The sequence below is a fragment of the Ochotona princeps genome, chromosome 28 (assembly GCF_030435755.1).
Source record: "Ochotona princeps isolate mOchPri1 chromosome 28, mOchPri1.hap1, whole genome shotgun sequence".
Classification (NCBI taxonomy): Eukaryota; Metazoa; Chordata; class Mammalia; order Lagomorpha; family Ochotonidae; genus Ochotona; species Ochotona princeps.
This window is the reverse complement of record NC_080859.1, coordinates 4,721,158-4,742,949: the sequence shown is the minus strand read 5'-3', so window position 1 is coordinate 4,742,949 and position 21,792 is coordinate 4,721,158. Positions and strand designations below refer to the sequence as shown.

General features: G+C 39.7%; 1 long non-coding RNA gene across 1 annotated transcript; it reads left to right on the top strand.

Moving 5' to 3' along the window:
• The first annotated feature begins 555 nt into the window (after positions 1 to 555).
• LOC131478195 (uncharacterized) lies at positions 556 to 20,358 on the top strand. Its single transcript, XR_009244348.1, has 3 exons — positions 556 to 694; positions 1,437 to 2,119; positions 20,037 to 20,358. It is a non-coding gene; the product is annotated as an uncharacterized LOC131478195 (long non-coding RNA).
• Positions 20,359 to 21,792: the final 1,434 nt, after the last annotated feature.

The following is a 21,792-nucleotide window of genomic DNA, read 5'->3' as shown; positions in this document are numbered from 1 at the left end:
CAAACTCATGTCATTGTTTCTGGTGGACTAGCTGAGAGAGGGTGTGTTTATGCACTGGTGACGGAACACCTCCTAGTGTGCTGGCTGCATTAGCTCCTCTTCTGTGAACAAGGAGCACAGAAATGAAGAAGACAGTCTCCCACCACCGTGCAACTTAGATACAACATGAGAGTCGAGCCATTTTAAAAACGTGAGAGTTAAGTATATTAGATACTGCATTATAAATCATTAATAAATATAGTAATGTTTTATAATGATATTTTTAGAAGTAAAAAAATATAACAGAGAAAAACAAGTCAAGAATTAGCACGGAATTCTGTGGGGAGCTAGGATTTTAGAGTAGAGTATTTAAGAATGTCTAAGTGGCAGTGTAGCCTGCTCTGGAGCTTGAGTGATAAACACAGAAGCAGCAGAACATTCTAGAACAAGGATCACAAGCACACACTGAGGTGGGTAGAACCTAGAGTAGCTAAGGTTCTACAAGTGGAATAGGTGGGATAGTCTGGCCTGGCACAGGGCGCCTGGCCGGGCAGAGATTAGGAAACACATTCAGAGAGGATAAAGGATCATGAAATAGAAGCGGAGGCTAGCCAGCAGAGAACTCTGGCTTATATTCTATGGGAAAGGGGAAGACATTGTTTGAACAGCAGCCCGACGTAATTGTTCTTCTGGGCGAAGACAGACTTCAGGACGAGTAAGGATGGGCTTGAAAGTTACTCTGCACATAAAGTTGCATATTCAGATAACAGTGCTAGCAGTGGATGTTTTGGGAACATTTTTATTGAGAGGATGTGGAATGTTAGAGGAAAATTGAAATTAAGGATAATTCGAGTGTTAACCTAAGCAACTGGAAGGATGAGGTGACAAACAATTCAAAGTGCCACATCTATGAAGTAGATTTGGACTCAGAGGAAAACAGCACTTGAATTTGGGTATGTCTAGTAGATGCTGAAATATCAGGCTGCTGGTCCCATATGTATATGCCTTGCAATGTAAGTTTTCAATGTAATTATCTTGCCTGTGGCCAATAAGAATATATTAAAACCATAAGACAAGATGAGATAATCAAGCAAATGCATTCTGAAATAAACACTTTTATTAGCACCATGCTCTAATCAACTGAGCTAACCGGCCAGGGATAAAATAAACACATCTATAAGGTCAAGAATGGGGCCCTGAGATACCAATAATCAGAGTCTGAAGATTTGAGTAAAGGTCCGAAAAATAGTCGGAGAAGCAGCAGCTAGCGAGGTGGAAATAAACCATGAGGATATAGAATCCTGGTGCCAGGAGGGCTGGTGTTTCAAGAAAGAGACATCCACATGTCCCAAAAGATGTGTTGATAGGGCATCTCAGCGCCTTTGTGCTGCTGTCATAAAATATCACAGACTGGGTGATTTATAGACAACACGATCTATTTGCTCGATGTTCTGTAGGCTATGAAGTACAGGATCAAGGCACCAGCACCCAGTGCCTGGCAGGAGCCTCCTCCTGAGTCTTCACATGGCAGAAGAACAGAGAGAGAAGGATGGAAGCCAGTTCCCACTGTCCTTCAAAGCACTGATCCAGTGGAGCAGGCAGAGCCTCCAGCTTCAGTCCCATCCCAAAGGCAGCACCTCAGGACATGGCCAAAGGAGTCTTAAAGAGGAGACAGCTGTGCACAGGCACAGGTCACAGCAAAGCGAGGACTGAGAAGGGACCATTGGGTTTAACCATATGGAGAACAGAGCCTCTTTTAGCAATGGTTTCAGCTTGCTTGGAGTCCATTGAAGACAGCCCAGAAGAAACAAACGGAAGACTGGAGACAACTCTAAGAAATGCTGCTGTACTAAGGCATCAGAGATAGAGTATTAGAGAACAAGGAACGTGGAGGGCCCAAAATAAGTTGATTGTAAATGAGAAAAGTAACAGCACATTTGTGTGCTACTAGGAGTAATCCTTTACAGTCTGAAAAAAAATGATGAGACATTTAAAAAGAGAGAAAAGCTCAAGTGATCCCTGCTACCAGGCATAATGTAAACAGCAAATAGCTGATTAGCAGCAAGATGTCTGGTCTCCGACTGTCTGAGGTTCTATTTAGCTACTTTATTCTCTTCAACCCTCAGTCTTCCTTTAAAAGGTGAAAGCTTTGAATTAATATTGCTGAAATGTCTTCCATGTCTAAACTCCTTAACGTTTAGGTAACTAAGTCTTATCTCGGTAATCTCAGACTATATGGCATTTTCTGTGAGAAATAACCTTTATACCCATTATATGAAAAATGATCCTGGCCCTGATCACTTTAATAGAAATATTCTGTTTCCTCATTAAGAATATTTTTTCTGTTGGTATAACAGAGAATTGTACATTTCTCTTTGTTTTTCTCCATTACCCTAATATGATCAATACTATGTGAGTTCCTTGTGGTTGAGAATGAATAATAACTTTCTTACCCGGTAAAATATCGTAGTGAAGTAGTATTATACAGCTTTTGCATTGCAGGGAGAGATGTGACAATAATTAGCTGCATCCTGCCTTTTTACAGATCATCCCATGGACATAGAATGTCTACCTGACGGCTTAAGCTTATCATCGCATTATATAATGGTGACAAAGTACAAAAATTTAGTCCTCCTAATTCTTTCAGAGGTTCTCAATCTACTATACTAGGCTTTCCTGTCTTTATTATACTGATAATATGATTGAACTAACACAACAAAGCCTGAGGGACACGTCCCCAGGCACCTGTCACAACAGCCCAGTGACCACCGTCGGCACCTGAACATTCTGCCTTCTCTCCCAGACGGTGACTGCATTCTCCAAGTCCACCAAGCTCCACATAGTGGGCTCTCCATGGTCCTGCAGTGCATACAAGATTTTGCTCATTTAGAACCAGAAAGTGTTCCACAAACATTCATATTCATATTCAACTTCAGTTTTAAAATGGATGAAATGGTGGGCTTAGGGTCAGGTGTTTCGCACAACAGTTAAGACACCACTCAGGATATCTTCATCCCATACCGGTGCACGGAGTTCAGGACCTGATGTAAATTCTAGCTTCCTACTAATGCACACCCTGGGAGGCTCAAGTATTTGGATCCCTAACACCTGCTGTGAGTTCCAGGCTCCTGATTTCAGCCCAATGCCATCCTGGCTGATGCAGGCATTTAGAAAGTGAACCAAAAGATGGAAGATCTTTCTTTATCTTTTTGTATCTATCTCTGGATTTTGAACCAAAACAAACCCATAATTTAAAAGAAGGCATCTTTAAGAATTAATAACATTTGGGCACAGCAAGACATGATAGCTAGAGGCCAGTGCCATGGCATATCAAGCTAAGCCATTGCCTCATATGGGTGTCGGTTCAAACCCCATTGTTTCCAATCTAATTCCTTGCTAATGGCCTAGGAAGACAGCAGAGGATGGTTCAAGTCCTTGGGCCCCTGCACTCACAGAGGAGACCTGAATTAAGCTCCAAGATCCTGGTTTGGCCCAATCCAGTTATGGGCTTTGCTGCCATATGGGGAAAGAACCAGTGGCTAGATCTATCTATCAACGTGGAAGATGTTGTTGCTCTTCCCAAATAGCTGACAGATAACATAACAGAGCAGGCAGAAACAGAGAACATTGATAAAGGCTAGCATGGAAGTGTGTACAATAGCAAGGCCTGAATTAAAACGAAGATGTCAGCTCCATTTCCCAGTAGAGCTGACGCCTTAGTCCAACAGAATTAAAGAACGGTGAGGAAATTAACCTAATAATGCTGGGGAGTTGAATACCTTTTGCTCTGAGGTGGAAGAACCAAGAATGAAGGAATTATACATCTGTCAGGAAAGGGAAAACATGTGGCAGAAGAGAACAGCAGGGACAGAGGTCAGGGAAGAACCTGGAAAAGTGGCAGACAAGCAATCCGCAGTGCTAAGGTCACTGTTAACCGGCAATTGAACTAAATATAAACAAGGAAGCCCCAATTCGCAAGCGAGAAAACTGAGCTGGAGAGGTAAGCAGCCATATACGCTGCAGTAACAACGAGAAACAGAGACCGTTAAGGTCTTCCAAAACTCAGGGACCATGCTTTTGTATATTGCTTCAAAACATTTCCAGTCTTGCTTTTTCTTATCTGGTTTTTAAATCTGTTTTGTTTTGCTTGCTTCGATTTTCTTTTAGGTAGGTATTTATTTGAATGGCAGAGACAGAAAGCATGAAGGAGATATCTTTGATCTGCTTGGTTCACACTCTGCAATAGCCAGGGCTGGGCAGGGCCAAAGGTAGGAGCCAGGCACTCCAGCCGGGTCTGCTGTACCTAAGCCATCATCTGCTGCCTTCCCAGGCACAGGAAGACAGAAGAGTGTCTGGGACACCCACTGGCACTCAGAATGTGCATGCAGGCACCCAAAAAGGTGGTTTATCCCACTGCACTGCAGTCTATTCCGGGATTATATTTTTAAAATGTCAGCAAAGCCGTGTCTTTGAAAAGAATCATATGACTCAGATACACTGGAGTTGTTGCATCTTCAAAAAGTCTTGCAGTGAGAATGGAGGAGGTTGTGGCATGGTGGCTTAAGCCTCTGCTTATGGTGCAGGCATCTCATATAGGTGCCGGCTTAAATTCCAGCTGCTCCATTTTCTATCTTCCTAGGAAAGCAGCAAAATATTTCCCAAGGCCTCCTACCCCCATGAGGGAGGCCTTGAAGAGATTCCTGGCTCCTGGCTTTCTGCTGGTCCAGCTCCAGCCACTGCAGCCATTTGGGGAATGAACCAGCATGCAGAAAATCTCTCTGTCCATACTTCTTTCTCTGTAGATGTATTCAATTTTTTAAAAAATATTTCTAATAAAGCAAAGAAACAAAATATTCTAGCTCTAAAGCAGGTTTGGACAAGATGGGTGTATCAAAGAAAGTGATAAGAAAGAGGGATATTTTGAAAGGCCGCTAAAGAAGGTTCTAAAAATATTAAGGCCACCTAAGGTAACATAATAAACCAAATGTATAATTAAATACTGTCAAAACACTAAAATTGGCAGTTTTTTTCAACCGGCTGTGGAGTCTAAAGCAATAGGACAGGTATCCCATCACTAACTTCAGATGTACTGGATGGGACATGTTAAACTGTGGCACCCATTTTAACAATTCAGTGCTAACTTCTGAAACATGTCACCTTATTAGAGATATGTTATTTTCAGCTATCATCAAAGTAAGAGAGCATACTGTGTTCATCTCGCTCCAAATCCAATGGTCTATATACCATTGAACACACATAAGCACATAAGCAAGGAAGCAAGGAAGAATTCCACGTGAGTATTAAGGCAGATACTGGGCTGACAATGGCAGGCCAGGGACACCAACAGGAGCTGGGAGAGCACCACACAGGAGACCCACCAAGGTCCTCCAGAGGCTTCCATCCCTGCCACCTCCTGGGATTCAGGCAGCTGGCCTCCACAGCTCTACTGCATCAAACCACCTGGATTGGAAAGATTTGTCAGAGCAGACCCAGGTGAGCAGTCCAGCAAGGAAGGTTATGGACAGGGAAACTCTGATTATATTCTCTTGCGAAATGTGAGGTCATTCTGAAGAAATTAGAAGGAAATGAAAATAGGAAATTTGAAGATGCAGAAAGAAATCTGAACAGAATACTGAAATTCCTTCAGGTTAAGCTCTTTCTTCGATTAAATGGTCCCTGGCTTTCCTGCAGTCCCTGGTTAAGTATCATGTCATGAGAAGGAGTTTACCTGATCATCCAATATAAAAAAATTGCTAAATTACCTTAATGGGTGACATAGCCTTTATTCACTTTGTGACTCTCACTGTCCTATATTTTTGTCATGAATCCCTTGTAGACCTTTTCTGAAACCCATCAGGAAACTGTTGGTTAAGGGAATTCTAGAAGTGAATGGTGTATGGCCTGAGACCCCACTGTGTTACTGTGTATCCTGGCATTTTTTTAAAGGACACAGGATTGCTGAGAACATGCAGGACAGTGACTGGGGCATGGCGAGGCTCAGTGGAGGCTGTCCTCTGTGGCTGTTGACATCAGGCATCAGCGGTTGATGGAGAAGCAGAGTGGAGAAGTTCAGGGAAGGATGGGTAACTGTGAGTCACAATGTACACATAATCCCAATAGAGTGTGGCATGCCACCAGCACGCACAACAAGGCTCAAGTTGGCTTTACAAGACAGTACTCACCTGATGTGTTCCTTTATTCACATCATAAGAAGACATCAGGCTAATCAAGTTGGAGGCTGATATTGGCAGCTGTAATTAGATTATTCCAACTTCTCACCCAGTGTCACATCGAAAAGCATCATCAGCCTAGAATACACTCCCTCAGACTGGTACATAAAATGTGCACACACATTGAGAATGTGGTAGCACAGAACAACATTGTAAAAAGACAGACATTCTGTGGAACATTCAAGAATCAAGTAAAGACATTTGTTGAAGCAGAAGGAAAGAAATAACTCAATGTTTAAGTGGAAATGTGGCAGTAGTAAATAACTGAAGGCTGTGTGTTATGCTTTGACAGACATTATAGCAGAATGCTTTTGTAAGAAAAACCATTGTACCACATTCTGGCATCAGGTATAGAGTGTTATCACAGAAAACTCACTAGGTTCAACAGATGGGAACTACTCAATTAAGAATTAATCACAAAGTGTAGCCTCGTGTGGTTGATTCAAGCCGACTACGGAGTCTTTGCTTCTTCTTGCCATGAGAGACCAAGACACACTCAATACCTTTGAGTCAGAAGTTCTGTGATTTTCAGGGTCAACTGGGAGGAATACAAAGGAAATGAAAGGTCTGGGTTTCTGATGCTAAGTCACAACAGCACTGTGCCTTCATCAGGCCCCTGCGGGAGCTTAGTACCCCAAGCCATGGGGAGAGGCTCTAGTCTGTAGCTCTCACTGTTTCCAGCAAACAACCAGCATCCACGATCAGCCCTGTTAGGCAGCCATGCTACAATCTACCCAAGTCAAGTCTTTGGTTAAATACAGCCCAGCCTGTCTGACACCCACCTCATGAAAGACCATAAGCAAGAAATGCCGAGGTGAGTCAACCAAGTTCGTGGACAGATGAGAGATGTGTTTAAAAGCCATTATACTGCTTTTCTATGATCACAAACCAGGTGGCCATTATTTCTTTCATGCTTGACTTTCACACTATATGACAGAGACATGTTTAACAGATGTATTTAAGCATCTTCTGGCTGACTTAATAAGAGGATGGCTTAGGATAAAAAGTAAGACTACCCTGTCACACAGGTGTTATTTCTTACAGATCAGAGACTGGCAACTCAACAAGAGTGGCCATCTATGCCTATGATAGGATCACAAAGAAGCCGATTGGATCTCTATGTTCAAAAAGCAGTGCTCTTCATCATAGCACTTCGATACACTCAACTACAGCCTTCTCCACAGCTTACTGGGTTTAGTGCCCATACTAACATCACCTTCAATCTTTGTTCATTCTCCAGGGGAATTCAGGAAATCCTTACGACAGTGAGATTTCCTTCTTTCTGTTTCCAAAGTCTTCCTCATTCATTAAACCACATCTGCTTCTCTTTGAAAATATATTTTGATGGCTGTTGGTTCCACCTATTCATCCAGAGAATTAGCTTCCATTTCATTATGGACATACAATAGTTAATCTTATAATTCTTCTGATATACCTAATACAGGAAAAATATTGACTTTCTATATTAGAATAATCTACACATTAAAATTTTGAGATCATTCACAAGTGAAGTGTGTGTGTGTGTGTGTGTGTGTGTGTGTTACTTCCAAGTGATACAACCATAGTCTGGCTAGAGGGTCAAAGATCAAATGTATTCAGCTGGTCATCCTGAGGACTTAAACCCAAAGCAACAGGTAAATTGCCTGACTTGTCTCTTGCAAAATTCTGTATTTGGTTACAGGTTTTAAACTATACTTACAGGGGGAGTATAGGTACAGAATCAGGTTTAATCAAGCTATGTATACCTTGTTATCACAACAAAAAGCAAAGATTACACTATTGAAAATCCAATCGGCTTCTGATTAGAGAGGTGCATTGCTTTCCTACATTCATTGTCATACTCGATGGTACCCACATGTAAGGAAAAAAAAAGATGGAGTCATTAATCATTTCTCCTAAAGGATGGTAGGTGATTCTTCAGTCAGTGTTAGACTTCTTGTTACCTGTTAATGAACCAGCTGTATGACACACTCATAGCACAGCATGTGCCCTGGATGGCACAAATTTCTGCAGGTGCCATTACACACAGAAAGCCACAAATAAAAAAGGCTATAAGACCATTTAGCAACTTCACAGGATTATGAAATTTGTATAGTGTTCTGCTGTTTAGGGGAGGAGACAGGAAAGAGGGTAGGAATTAATAGGTGCTAGAATCAACACCATAATTTCCCTAGTTTATAAAATCTTCATATAAGTGCGAGAGGACTCATAACTTAGGTGTAAGATCTGTAGCTTTCCAGTTTGGGGTTCTTAAATAAAGTAGAAATGCCCAGGACCTTTAGGTAAAAAATCTCCCTTGCTGGTTAAAATGAAAGAGGAAATCTAACTTCCCAGAAGAGTGAAACTTCCCTCTTCTCTCTCTAGCAAAGCCCAGCCTCCGTCCCCACAACCCACACACACCCCTTTTTTTTTTACTGCTATTTGTGAGTTTTCATTCACAGGTCAATTTTATTCCTTTTGTTTTCACATCAACGATTTTGTAATTACAACAATTTTTTTCACTCTTTTGGATTTGTGTCTTGAATTGTTTTTGCTTACTGGAAACATACATTGGAAACAAAAAATAATTCAGTTGTAGGCATCTGATCTTTTTTTCTGTTAAAATGAGAATGGCAAACTTGAAAAACTATTTTACCAGTAAATGATTTAACAAAAACTAACTCAAAATTCAGATTTTTCAGGTACAGAGTACAGTTTCAATGTGTGCAGACAATATCAAATTTATCAAAATAGCCTTACATAAGAACTGATCTAATTCAGCATTTGGGAAGCCTATTCAAGTCTAGCTAAAATGAAGGCAAAATTGAATATAAGTTAGAATGGAACCGATGTGAATATAACCTCAATAGAAACAAAATCTTTTCAGTCTCGAGACAACTTGACATGAAGTAGAAGAAGGCTTGGGTGAACACTATGAATTATTTTCAGGGAGAATGATTGTCAGGGGAAACTAAAGGTAAGCACAGCAAATTATATAGCTACTGCCAGAACTTAGTGCTGCACCAACGTTAGAGCTCTCATTTACACTCTTTTTAAACACCCTAGATCGCAAAGCTTTCTAAGAACAACTCACCTGTGTGATAATGGAAGTTTGAACAAGAGTCAGTTAAATTGTAATACACTTTGAATTTTACTCAGTTGAAAATTTAAGACATAGTTTAAGTTTCCTTGGCTTCTGCATTTATCTGGACTACAAATTATTGGATTCATGTTTTGGATAGAAATTTTGAGAAAAGACCATATGATCTTGCAAAAATGTGATTAACCCGGCGGTCAGCCTTTGCTTTTAATATTACATAGTATGAATGTCTTACATTTAGAATTGAACATTTCTCTTAAAAAACAACAACTTTTTTTTATTTGAAAGGCAGGGTTACAGAGAAAAGAAGAAACAGATATTCCATCCACGGGGTCACTCCCCAGTTGGGTGCAATGGCCAGAGCTGAGCCATTCCGAACCTCTGGAATTCCTGGGTAGATGCAGGGAACCAAGCACTTGGGCCCTTCTCCACTGCTTTACCAGTCCATTAGCAGGGAACTAGATTGGAAATGAAACAGCCAGGACTCAAACCGAAACCTCCAATAGAGGCTTAGCCCAAAAGCCATGACAATGACTCAGAGCACTGAGTATTTCTAATTGGCTATTAAAAACTGTATGCATGGAGTTCCTGCAAGAAATACTTTTTTTAAAAGATTTATCTATTTATTTATTTTTATTACAAAGTCAGATATACAGAGAGGAGGAGAGACAGAGAGGAAGATCTTCCAACCGATGATTCACTCCCCAAGTGAGCACAACAGCCGGTGCTGTGCCAATCCAAAGCCAGGAGCCAGGAACCTCCTCCAGGTCTCCCACACAGGTGCAGGGTCCCAAGGCCTCGGGCCGTCCTTGACTGCTTTCCCAGGCCACAAGCAGGGAGCTGGATGGGAAGTAGAGCTGCCGGGATTAGAACCGGTGGCCATATGGGATCCCGGTGCGTTCAAGGCGAGGACTTTAGCCGCCAGGCCACACCACCGGGCCCAAGAAATTCTAAGATAGTAGATCTTAACAAATCCCCCCCAAACCCTCCTTCCCATTTCCTGGGGGGATATATATATATATATATATATATATATATGTTTATGCTATCAGTTGAAAATCTATACACCTTTCATGAAGGCCAGAGGTACTGCTACATCTGGATTTCAAGTTTCTCCCAATGCTAAAAGGTTGACACAAAGTTGCAGTGAGTGAGGCAAATCCCTATCATAGCAGCGTGTCACTACTCATAATAGATATGTGACCACAGTCATTGCTTTAGCCTGTTGTGCTTCAGTTTCTTCATCTATGACAAGGGAGAAGGATTTTAGATCATACAATTTGTCCAGAAATCCTTTTTTAATGAATGATAGGAAATAATTGCCTTTACCATCCAACATCATGACAAGCACTAACTTTTCTGAAGTGCTACATTGGTTAAATAAGTCCACATTTAACAACAATAATTTTTCTTGAGGACAGCACTTTCTGTGTCTGTTTTGTAGGCTAAAACAAATTCCAGGACCAAATCTCCCCCAACATGATCACACCTAATGTCTTAGGATCTTAGGTGTCCTGAGTAGACCTTGGAGCCAAGCACTTGAATCCTTGCATAGTGGTTTTCGATTGAGGCCGAAGTAGTTCTAACTGCAAAACTGTGCTAGTTCCTCATACCCGCTAGCTATTTCACAGCTGATCTGAATTCCCTGAACATCATGACTTGTAGATGTTCAATTCTTGCGTGTCTGACCATTTCTAGACATCAACTCCTCACGCTCAGTGAACAGTATTTCTTGTTCTTCTGTTCTTGTGCTAACGCTGCTTTCATCACAGTGTGCAATCGTGCTGTGCCACTGACCGCTACACAGCCACTGATCTTTTTGTCATTGAAGAAATGCTTTGCATCTCTCAGAAGTTCATCCCAAGCATGCATTCCCTTTTTTGGTCTGACTTTTATCATTTTCTCGTGAAGATATTTTCAGTTTGATTTATGTGTTTGCAAGTTTGAACTAGTGAGAAGTGATTGCTAACACATGAAGTGTTGGAAGAACACATCACCTTGGACTAATGAACTCTGTTGTGGCCTGAGAATGGTAACTAGTTTATCTGTACGCTTTCCTTTGTGCCATTTGAAATTGAAGTACAATCCGAGATGCTCAATAAACAACAGCAGTAGAATCTACAAGGTAATATCCGCCTGCTTCTTCACTCCTGGCAGAACAATAAGACAAGATCTGCAACCAGGCCTATAACCCAGAGCTTTAGCACAGATTCTTGTCATTGCCTCAAAAGCTCCTGAGCACATTTTGAAAAGTAGATTCTTACTTGTAAATAAGTTGTGTGTGTGTGTGTGTGTGTGTATTTGGGAGAGGACACAGAAAGCTCACAAAAAAATGGACTTAAGAAATGTCACTATGCAGGATTTTTGAAACCCACACCTGTATTTGCATACTAAAAAAGTTTCCTAGCATGATTAACAAATCCTATACCTCTCTAATCAAATGATTCAATAATCAAATGAAGATATCTAGTCATTTATCTATTTCTTTAGCCATTTAGGTTTTAAGACAAAAACTAGATATCTATTTGCTTGTAATTACTTAGCTGCTGAGGAAAGAAAACATTTATCAGAGAAAAATGCTTTAAAAAAGAATTCCGGCTGTTAAAGAATGATATAGGAGAAGTCACCATGTTGGTCCTTTGCTGAACTAATGGGCCTGTATACTGATTATCAGTGAAAACATAGGGGGTAAGGCACAGCATACAAGATGGGCATGCCTGTCACCATCCGATTCTATCAACTGGGATTATATTCCAACCCATGGGACAATCACCTATGATGTACCTCATGCTATGATGTAACATTAATTCACCTAAAAATGTTCAGCCTCAAAAACTGAACTAAAATGCAGTCAAATTTCAAGAGAATACACACACAAGGATAAAATACTTAGAATGCTAAGTTATTACTATGAGCACGTCTTTAAAAAGATGGGGTGCAGGTCTGGGGCCCTGCACAATGACTCAATGGCTGAATTCTCACCTTGTAAGCACAGGAATCCCATACAGGCAGTGATTTGTGTCCTGATTACTCCACTTCTCATCCAGCTCCTTAGTTGTGGCCTGGGAAATCAGTAGAGCATGGCCCAAAGCCTTGGGACTCTGAACCATGTGCGAGACCAGGGAGAAGCTCCTGGCTCCTGGTTTTGGATCGGCTTAGCTCTGGCTATAGCAGCCACTTGGGGAGTGAACCAGTGGATAGAAGATCTTTCCCTCTGGTCTCTCTGTACATCTGCCTTCCAATCAAATAAATCTTTTCGTTAAAAAAATCCAGTCCATGGGATATTCATAGTAGTTCTAGAAAAGAAATGACTCAGTTTCTTTAAGAATTCAATGGGATGAGAGAGAGTGGTGAATGATTTAGAATAAAACAAATGAATCATGCCAACTAAATGAGGCGAACCTTCAATATCTTGCCTTAGACAAATCATCAGGAATTAAACAACTTCTGGAAATCTGATACCATTGGTTATAAATTGAAGGGAAAAGAGTAAAATTAATAAGCTGTTTTACATTGCATCTTATGCAACAATAGCATGTTAGCATACAAATGACTTTGGGTTTTCTTTCTCAAACTCAGTTATAGGCGTACCCTGAAATAGTTATTAAGGATATGGTCAGCACTTCCCTTCTAAATTCCCATGAAACAAAACAGCAATAAAATGGAGTGCTTAGAGAAAAATGAGCAAAATAGTAATAAACATTGAAGTTAGATGGAAGGAAGATATGTTTTTATTATATACTCACTTATTTTGCATATGTTTGAAATTTCCTATTATTATTAAAATTAAAGACTACAATCTTTTTCCATTGCTACATGTCTCCTATACTCCCTCAATGAATCTGAAAACTAAGTAAATTGTTTGTCCCTTTGGGGACTCAGACACTCTCCTGTCATCATCAGAAGACGAATCAGGTGTAGCTTCCAAAGATTTATACACAGATCATAAAGTCTTTCTGTAAAGACTTAAGCATATATACATATACATATATATATATAATGTTTGAAACATAATCTTGGTTACAACTCAGTAAATTTTATTCCGGTTTTCAGCATTTTTACCCTCTAAAAATAAAATAAAACTATTTCTTAAGTCAAGTTGAATTCATTAAGAAATAAAAATGTTAAATAAAAATGCCTTTTTAATCACTTGTGTAACTCCATTTGTCACATAAAAGGTTTTTTCACATTTTTACAAATCAAGTTTTTAAAATTGGTAAATCTGCCTGAGAGAATATTCCGCATCATAGAGCCAATTTAGAAATAACATGACATAATCATTATCACTCATCCTAATTTAGCTACTTACTCTATAGTATTAAAATGTAACATTTAAAAAATTTCAAACTGAAGTAAATTAAGCAATTGAGACTCTGAAATGCATATATGTAAATAAAACATGTAAATGCATACTTGTAAATATTTGTCTTTTTTTCAATTCTGTCCCAAATCTATTGTCCAGAAGTGAATCATTCTATAAATTAGTCATTCAACTTTTATTATGTGTTGAACATGTATGTTAATATGTCTATCTCATATATATATGTAAAACTCTATCCATACATACTTAATATCTTATTTTTTTCAAGGTAATGACTTACATTGGTCTTTAGACTCTTCAGTTTAGAGTCTGTATTTTCAAAACTAAGCTACTTTTGAGCTTACCTGAAAGAAGTCCAAAGATGAAGATTTCTCACATGAATAGGAATGATAATTGTGTATTTCTGCTTCTTAAAGGAACCAAGCACTCGGAAAATAGGAGCAGGCGTTTGGCTACAGCTGCTTAAGCCACCTTTTGAAAACCCGCTTAAGCCACCTCTTGAAAACCCGCTTAAACCACCTCTTGAAAACCCGCATGCCATTGGGAGGGTCTGGGCTCAGGCCCCCATCTGCTTCTCACCAAACCTCCTGCTAGCGTGTCCCTGAGGACACCGTAGGTGATAGGTTGAGTACCCGAGTCCCTGCCACTCAGAGAAGACGGGAGGGAGTTCCCAGCCACCGCCTGGCCTGGCTTGGCTATTGGAACATTCAGGAAGTAAATCAGCAGGTGAAAGAGATCCCTTTCCCTCTCCATGCTCATGCTCCCTCCTTGTTGCGCCTCCTTCACAAAAATAAATGTTTTTTAATAAAATTAGGTGAAATCAATCAGTAAAGAGGCAAATAGTGATATATATATATATATATATATAAAACAAGTATGCATGTGTGGGTGCATGACATTGGAATAAATAATAATGATTGACTAATCAGTGGCAATTTGCTAAATATTAACTCTAAAATTCAATGAGATAATTGCTGGAAGGAAGCCAACACCATAGAGAACAATGTTATATATGAAGGCACATATTTTAAATACCAAAAAAAAAAACTTCCTTAAAGTCAGCTTCAAGAGTTATAATGAGTATTACTTAGTGCCCAAAATAAAATCCACAGATTGAGGCTGGTGGTTTAATTAGTCCAACACATTCCTATATACCAAAATGGCACATTAACAGAAGAAACACACACACACACACCCCACATTAAACTCCCAGTAGTCCCATGAAGGTATTATATGTTATTGCAACTTTTGAAGTTATATATAATTAGCAATACTCAGTTAAATAGGCAAAGAGGAAGTTTCACTTTTCCCTTAGTCTGAATTATTTGAGTCAGACTTCTGTAAACAAGGAATAGAGAAGCTATAAAGAAAAATTTATTTCAAAAACATTGCACACACAATGGTGGTCAAACGTTAGGGTCAAGATCCTGAAGCAAAGGACAGTGGAACACCCCCCTCTTCACACTGTTGTCTTTGATTTCAGCTCCCTTAACACATTTGCCAATAGGAGGCCTCTGGGAAGAAGGTGAGTGAGTGAGGCAAGATTTTGAAAGTTGATCAGAGCTTAGATACAAAAATTAGAATTCAGGACCTAGTAAGAAGGAAGGCCTTCAGAAAATCTCCATGTTTTAAATTAGGGATTTAAATGATGGACCCTGGAGCGCTATATCCTAAAAAGAAGGGCATATGTAAATTCATTAGAGTCCATGAGAAGCAGTACAAATAAGATCTAGGACTAAGGAAATCTAAATTACATATTCATCCTCACAAATACCTGAATTCTGCCTTAAATCTACTCAACCACTAATTGGGTCAAGAGCACATACATCAGTATAACAGCCTACATAAACAAAATAATTCTTTTCTTCAGGAGATAACCACCAATGAATCCTAAAAACATTTCTATAATTTCTCCTACACAACATCTTGCATGCAAGAAAAAAAAAATCAGCAGATATACCACAGAGGAAATAAAGCAACCGGAAGCTGGGGGAGTTAGGGTAGAGGAAGTCTTTAGTGATAAAATCAGACACAAAGTTTAAGATACCTGTGATTAGTAAACAATATTCTTCAACTTACACTGGAGTTACAACCCAATAAACCCATTTAAATTGAAAACATGCATTGAGATGACCTTTGCTAACCTAGCCCTCTGAGCAGAGTGGCTTAGAGAATCGATTATTTACTAACGTCGCCAACTGGGAGCTACTGTGCGGTATCATGCCACACATCACCAACCCTGGCAAAGCTCAAAATCACAAACTCAAAGCTCACGTTCCATTGAATAGTTGCTGTTTTTACACCACTGTAAAATCTAAAAATCCTGTCTAACATTCGTAAGTTGAGTGTACTTTACCAAATTCTCATAGCTCCACAAAGATCTGTGCATTCAGTTATACCGTGATTGCTTGCCAATCTTGTAGGGCAATGACAAGGTGTAACCCTAGTCCTAGTGAATTAGAGTGACAGTTACAGCCATATCAACATACAAAGATAAAGGAATACCTATCTGAACATCAGTAAGGAAAATCTTCAGAAACTCCATGTAAAATATATACTATGATAAAAAGTATTCATGTATCTAAGCATTTTGGGGATGAAAATAAGCTTATCATTTGATTCCATTTGACATGGGCTTTTGGAGGATCATCTTAGTTTGCTGTGTCATCATCCCATCCCATCCTGTATCTCCTTTATTTCCACTGCAGCAAGGCTTTCATAGGATATAAACTAGTGGCTCCAGCTCCTGAGGGCTCTGTCTTATTTTCATCTGTATCATTAATCTCACTTCCAGATTATAATGATCATTTTTAGATATTTCTTAGACTTCTTAACAATACTTATGTATTTGTCTTTGAAGATGTTTTATTTGTTTTTTCGTGCTTTCCATTTGGACAGTCTTAAAGAGCCATCATGTATTTCACACTCTGTATTGTTCTCAGATCGCATTTGGAACTTTATTATCTCACTTAACAAAATAAGAATTCTCACTTCCTACACTGTTCCCCCCACTCTTACAAATCAACAACTTCTACACGTGTCCCAGTGATCTGTCATTGGATTTCATATACATCTCATGACTTCTGACTCTGCAGTCAAACTCTGAAACGATTTTATTAACAGTAATGATATGGTCCAGGTTGAAACCTAGACTGAGCCTTTAGAGCTTCCGTGTAGATCCTCAACTGACTTCCATAGCGGCTGTACCAGCTTACATTCCCACCAGCAGTGAGGGAGGGTATCTTCTTCCCACATCCACACCAGCAGTGTTCTGAATGTAGGCCAGTCTCACTGGAATTAGGTGGAAAATACATGGTTTTCATCAGTATTTCACTGAAAACAATTTTTATAAGTCTTTTGAAAAATGTCTGTTCATTTTCTTTCACTCATTTCTTCACAGGGTTGCTTATCTTGCAGTTGCTGAGTTTATGAAGCTCTTTGTACATCTTTAATATTAGTCCCCTATTGATTATATGGTGCGCAAAAATTGCCTCTTATTCTGTTGGTTTGTTCTTCACTTTGTTTTTCATTTGCTGTTCAGAAGCTTCTTAGTTTGATGTCGTCCCATTTGTTTATTTTGACATTGACTGCCTATATCTTTAGTGCCTTTTCTAAGAAATTTTTCCAAGCTCCTAGATCTTGGATTGTGCTTCCTATGTTTTCCTCCAATAGTTTGGTGGTTTCTGGGTGTGGATTTAGGTCCTTGATCATTTAGAGCTGATTTTTGTATAAGGTGACAGGTGGTGGGGGGTCTTACTTCTTACCTCCGCAGGCTCTTATCCAATTGTCCCAACAGCATTTGTTGTAGAGATCACGATTTTCCCCTGGATTACTTTCAGTTTTCTTGTCAAAATTAATTGGCTGGGGCCCGGTGGTGTGGCCTAGTGGCTAAAGTCCTCGCCTTGAACACGCCGCCGGGATCCCATATGGGCACCCGTTCTAATCCCGGCAGCTCCACTTCCCATCCAGCTCCCTGCTTGTGGCCTAGGAAAGCAGTCGAGGACAGCCCAAGGCCTTGGGACCCTGCACCTGTGTGGGAGACCGGGGAAGAGGTTCCAGGTTCCTGGCTTCGGATTGGCACAGCACCGGCCGTCGATGTCACTTGGGGAGTGAATCATCTGTTGGAAGATCTTCCTCTCTGTCTCTCCTCCTCTCTGTGTATCTGACTTTGTAATAAAAATAAATAAATCTTTAAAAAAGAATTAATTGGCTGTACATGTGTGGGCTCCCTTCTGGGCTCTTTATTCTGCAGAATGATGAATTGTTTATGAAAGAGCATACAACTGCAATAATATGGGGAAATTAGTGGCAGTGGGAGTGGACTTGGAGAGAGAGGAAGGGGTTCCAGAGCCTGTGGAACTGTATAGTAAAATAATAATTTTTAGGAAGAAAAGGGATTAAGAGGAAAGTATGATTATCATCTTAGAATGGTGCCAATGAAATCTGTTCTCTTGAGATTAATAAAAGTTAAAAACATTAAAAATGTTTTAAAATGTTAGGAACATTCTTCAGGTTCTAAAGAAAGGATCAATGGAATTGGGAATTCTATTTCCCCAATATAGCAGCCAATTAATAAAGATGAGAATTTATCTGAGAGACTACTGTGTTTTAAAGAATCTACATCTATTTGCCGGAGCTGATTTAGATGTGGGCAGGACAGCTGTTAATGTTTGCAACTTGTCAGTGTGTCACTGAAGGAAAGTAGTGGCAAAGCCATGTGCGCCAGACTCCAGGGAAGGCCGACAACGACAGAAGGGAGCAGGGGTAGAAGGCGAACTCTCTCAGAAGGGAAAGCTTGACATTTTGACACTGCAGTGCTAACTCAGAGTCTACATGCTGATGGACAAGGCAGCCTTGTCTAATGGTCTTCTTCCCCTTGCTCTGGGCATCTACTCAGCTTTGGAAACCGGAAGTCACTGTGCCTGAGGGTGAGCTATCAGCCCCAGAGGAACAGCATTGACCAGCACCAGCCAGCGGCACGCAGGGGGCAGATCTGCAAAGAAGTGCAGACCAGAGCAGACCTCACCCTAATTCCCCTTAGATGCCTTCTAGAGCTTCCTAGAACCAACCAGGGGAGATTTTGAACTTGAAAAAGAGTCTCTTACTATGCAAAAAGCAAGCCGACAATATTGGAGATGTTAGTATGATCTGCGTTGGACCTGTAGCCTGGATGGGCATAAAAACACTGTGATTTTGAATCAAATATTGAATATGTATGTGCAGCTCAAGGTGCACTTTTCAAGGGTGAATGAATGTTTTGTTGCAGTTTGACTTTTTAATCCTAATTATTAAAAATTGATTTAAGGGAGGTCATAGGAGCATGAACAGTTCTCTCTCGGCTGCCTTCACAGTCATAAACTATACGACTGAGTACTCCCAATGCGAACCAACCAATGTTGAGATAAGATGCATAGAGGACTCAGAGTCACCCTGGGGAACATGCCCAGGACTTAGAAAGAATTTCCAACAACAAAAGTTGTGACATGGGGAAGAATGTTTTAATTTTTTTATAGGAAAAGTTTAATGCCAATCACATAGTCCTGCTCTTGGCTCATGTTGTATTGGGATTTCAGTTATCACTAGCTGATTGTTATTGAGAGTTCACTATCTTATGGGTCTTCAAAATGGGCATGCAGAATTTTTAGTGTGAAAAAAAACACAACTATGCATTGATTGAATTTTTTGTGCCAAAACTATAATTTAATCTCAATGCCCATGAACTTGTAAAGATCTCATTTGATGGTCAGTATAGGATTAGGTAATAGTAAAATATCTATCTCATTTACTTAACAATCCTAATATAGGATGGTTTTTGCAATTTTATTTAACATGAAGATATCACAGTAACTGAAAACAATAGTTCCTTGATTATTATAGTGAGGACTTAACCATGAAGAAACAGATTTTATCCTTTTTGCATGCTAACACGTGTATCCATGAAACACACATCAGAGATGAAGGACTTTTTCTATTACACACCAAGAAATATGAGTGTTATGTTTACATCTGTTCTTTTGCTCTCAAATATGACACTGACCACATCAACTGATCCAGTTGGTTGTCACACACACTGCTGGTCAGTGCCACAACAGTGTCACTGTTGGTCAGTGTCCCAGTGTTTTAAGACGCATAATAACACAACCTGTCAAGCCTTTGCTCAGAAGAGAGATTTTGTTTTCACTTTACTGACTTTATTTCAGTCTGCACTGGAGGGAAACTCTATAACCCAAGGACATTCACTACACGCTTCCTTGAAAAGATACTCTGAAATGTAAGGGAAGTAAATTCTCTGCCTGCAACATGTGCAGAGCTATCCATGGAGTATTGCTTTCTGCCTTTTTTTTTTAACCATCTTACCATGTAGTGATTTCTCTAATAAGTATGCTGTGCTGTCATCACTCTCATTAATACTTGGTTCTCAATATAGGAGCCAGGACTTCAACCCTGTCACATTCTGACTCCTTGCCACCGAAAGATACTCAAGAATACTAAGCAAATGAGCTTCCAAAGAAGCTCAAGGATGTGGTGAATGGTACCCAATATAGAATGACCTAGACTTCTGGGTCAAAGATATGAGAGAAGCTATTGAATCAGTACAAGAGAAGAATGTGAGCTCAGGAAGTTGGAGTTTCATTTCTGCTGTTTTTATTCTCCCCAGACTTCATCAATACCCACGTACACATCAAAAACCGCAAGTTGGTATGAAAAGTAAATTTGTTTGGCAGTCTTGAATTCTGACACATTTCTTTTTTAAAGATGTATTTCTCATTCCACAAACGTATGTTTAATGCTCATATTGCAAATACAGCAAGAGATGTAGACAACATGTTTTTTTTCTTTTAAAGGAGACTGTTACATATTTAGATCTAACTCCTGGGACTCTGATAAGTTTGTTTATGTCTCTTCTCAGTCAAACATGGCAAGTCTAAAATAAATGGCAGGGAAGAGAATGACAGCTCCTCTCCGGGGATCCTCACAGGGGAAAAATACAGGCAATATATGCAGGTGGCATTTTCTTTCACATTTTTAGTTTGTATCATCTGTTTTAGTTTCTTCAATATATTTTTAATATTTTGACTATTTTATTATACACATTTTCCTAAAAGAATCAATTCATTGCCTTTTCAATTCTGCTCTATTTCTTCATCCTTTTCTGAGTCATAATGCTTAGACTGCCTTCAGTTTTTCATAGCTTGCTTATTTCTTAATGTAACCATTGTATATTCGGGATGGTTGTTTCCAGACACAGAGTGGTTCTCCGGGCATTGGGGATGAGAAATCTCTAAATGGATAGATAACAGATGGTAAAGCATGACATCATACATAGATAAGGTAACCATAAATGGCAGATGGGATAGTCTAAGTCCCACTAATATCCATGACGTGTTAACCTACCATTTCTATGTGGGTGAAGGCCAAGTGGCTTGCATAGGAGCAGAAATGCTCTTGCAGTAGCTAAGGGAAACAAAATTATGGAAGTTGAAGGTAAATGATGCCAAAGGCACGTGACAGTAGTATGCAGAGGGGAATCTTTCTTCCGTCTCAAGGAGGTTTGGCCTCCAGCAGCCTTCAGAAGCTGGGCTTCTCTGGAGTTTGCCCTCAAGGGCTGTGCAAACTGACAGATTCTGGGTTTCTGTGAGTGGAGGACGCTTTGGTCCCTGCAGGACCAGCCTGCAAATAGAATCAAACAGTTTTCATCTTTGGTTCTTAGGCTTTTATGCGGCTCTTTAATAAAGAATGGAAAAGTACTCTGAACCTAGCAGATGCTCCTTCATTCTTTGAAAGTTGGAAGAGATGTTATGCTTTTCTCAGGTGTTTTGAGAAACTTGACTTGAAGTCTGTATTTAAAATCGTGTCATAGTAGATATGTCTTAAATGCATCTCACTGGTGCTTTACTGATTTTAATATTCATATATATGCACATAAATATCTCTTGCACACAGGTCAAGAAACAATCTATGTTTATGGCTGCATAGAATATATATATATAATGATACATTTGAGAATAAAATCAACAATGAATTATGGATTGTCACACAGAAGAGGGGATGACGGAGGTTCCTCACAATATTTTAAAACACAAACAGAAGGAGTAGATCAGTTTCTGGAGTGATGTACATTCAGGAATGTAGAGCAATACAGACTGTTTTACAACAGTTCCACATGGCAAGGATGAATCCTG